This window comes from Pongo abelii, chromosome 16 (assembly GCF_028885655.2).
Source record: "Pongo abelii isolate AG06213 chromosome 16, NHGRI_mPonAbe1-v2.0_pri, whole genome shotgun sequence".
NCBI classification, from domain to species: domain Eukaryota; kingdom Metazoa; phylum Chordata; class Mammalia; order Primates; family Hominidae; genus Pongo; species Pongo abelii.
Window position 1 is genome coordinate 59,301,681 of NC_072001.2, and position 2,482 is coordinate 59,304,162.

The following is a 2,482-nucleotide window of genomic DNA, read 5'->3' on the forward strand; positions in this document are numbered from 1 at the left end:
CAAAGTTTCATTGTATGGATATATTACATAAATTATCCAGTTCATCAGTTGATAGGCACTTGGGTTGTTTTTACTTTCTGGCTATTTTGAATAATGCTGCTGTGAACATTCATGTACAGCTTTTTGTGTGAACATATGTTTTTCCCTTCTCTTGGGCATATACATAGGAATAGAACGGCTGAGTCATGTGGTAACTCTATTTTTAACTTTTTGAGGAACTGCCAAACTGTTTCTCATAGTGGCTGCACCATTTTGTTTTCCCAATAGATTTGACTTAAAAAAAATGTATAACATACTCTTTTATTTAGTTGTGTTTACATCATTTACATTAAATGAAATTATTGATATTGTCAAATTTAAATCTATCATCTTGCTAGCTGTCTGCTATTTATTTAATTTGTCCTTTATTCTCTTTCTTTTTCTGTCTGCTCTTGAATTGGTGGGGTTTTTTTTTATTGTTGTTGATTTTTTTGTTGTTGTTGTTGTTGTTGAGACAGAGTCTCACTCCGTCGCCCAGACTGGAGGCTGGAGTGCAGTGGTGCGATCTCAACTCAATGCAACCTCCGCCTCCCGAGTTCAAGCAATTCTCCTGCCGCAGCCTCCTGAGTAACTGGGACTACAGGCACGTGCCACCACGCCTGGCTAATTTTTGTATTTTTAAGTAGGCATGGGGTTTCACCATACTGGCCAGGCTGGCCTCGAACTCCTGACCTTGTGATCTGCCCGCCTTGGTCTCCATAAGTGCTGGGATTACAGTACCACACCTGGCCGAATTGGGTATTTTTTTTTAATTCAATATTATCTCTACCATTGGTTTACTTATACTTCTTTTTAACTTTTTAGTGGTTGACATAGAATTTATAATGCATGTCTCAATTAATCACAGTTTGCCTTCAAATAACATTATATCACTCCCATGTAATGTTAGAACTTTACAACAGTACACTCCAATTCCTCCCTCCAATCTGTTGTTCTATCATTTTCTTATATTTCACCTTTACACATGTTGTAAACCCAAAGTAGTCTTTCTATTATTTGCTTTAAATAGTTGGCTATCTTTTAGAGCAATTAAAATAAAGAAAAAAAGTCTTTTATCTTTGTCATTTCTTTGTGTAGATTTAAATTTCTGTCTAGTTCTGATTCTTTCTGAAGAAATTTCTGTAATACTTCTGTTTATATTTGTCTGAAAGTCTATTTCTTCTTTATGTATGAAAGATAGTTCTGTAACATATAAAATTCTGGTTTGCCAATTTTTTCAGCACTTTAAATATTTCTTTCCGTTCTTTTCTAGCTTGCATAATTCCTCATGGATAGTCTACTCTAATTCTTATATTTGTTGCTCTATATGTAAAATGTCTTTTTACATCTGGTTGTCTCTAAGATTATCCCTTTATCATTCACTTTTAGCACTTTGAATATGATGTATCCAGGTGGTTTTATTTTTGTTGCTCTTATTTATCCTGCTTATGGTTCTCTGACCTTCTCAGATCTGTGGCTTCATGTCTTACATTATTTTGGAAAAATGTTAGCCATCTTCAACCAATGTTAACTCTCCAAATATTTATTTGGTTTCTTTCTTTTCTCTGTCATTTCCACCCCCAACGCCACCCCCAACCCTATGTAGGATTACCATGCTACATAGGGTAGACCGTTTGATATGATACAACAGCTCTTGGGTGCTCTGAGCCGTTTTTATTTACCCACTTTTTTTCTTTTTGTCCTTCAGTTTGGATAATTTCTATTGACCTACATTCAATTTCACTGACTTTCCTTGATGTTTTGAGTGCATTGAAAGTAATCTTTATCTCTGTTACCATGTTTTATTTCTAGTATTTCCATTAATTTCTTATAATTTCCATTTCTCTGCTGAAATGCTGTCTTTTTGTGCATGTTGTTAATTTTTTCCCACTAGAACCATATTAATTGTAGTTATTTTAAGTTACTTGTCAGATAATTTTATTGTCTACATTATCTCTTGAATCTTGTTCTTTTGGTTGCATTGTTTTTTGACAGTGAGTTCATTTTTTCTTGCTTTTATATGTCTCTTTCTCTCTTTTTTAATGAAATCCTTCATGAATTTGTCATCCTTCCACAGGAGCCATGCTAATCTTCTCTGTATCATTCCAATTTTAGTGTATGTACTGCCAAAGCAAGCACTTTCCTAATGTTCTATTAATTGCTAGAGAGTGTGTAGAACAGTAAGATTCAGGTAAGTAGTATTTATGCCTGAAAATGGGCAGGCATTTTTTTTTTTCTTCTACCATTATTGTGTATGTGGGAGAAGGTTGTGTCAAACTTGCTCAGGAGTGGAGCTGGTTTTATGTTTTGCTGTTGCTGGGTTTGTCTTCAGTGTACCACCAGCTTCATTCCTCTGCTATTACTTTATCTTTAGGGTGAGGGTTAGTTTGCTGGATAGTTTTTCTTGAAGTTCCTAATCCCACCCTCAGGTTTTAGCCTTCCCTGTGTTCCTGAGTTTCAGAAT

At 35.0% G+C, this 2,482-nt stretch overlaps 1 non-coding gene across 1 annotated transcript; it reads right to left on the reverse strand.

Annotated features, from left to right (window-relative positions):
- Positions 1-2,054: 2,054 nt before the first annotated feature.
- Positions 2,055-2,157, reverse strand: LOC112129134 (U6 spliceosomal RNA). The gene has a single exon (XR_002911562.1). It is a non-coding gene; the product is annotated as a U6 spliceosomal RNA (small nuclear RNA).
- Between the last annotated feature and the right edge of the window lie 325 nt (positions 2,158-2,482).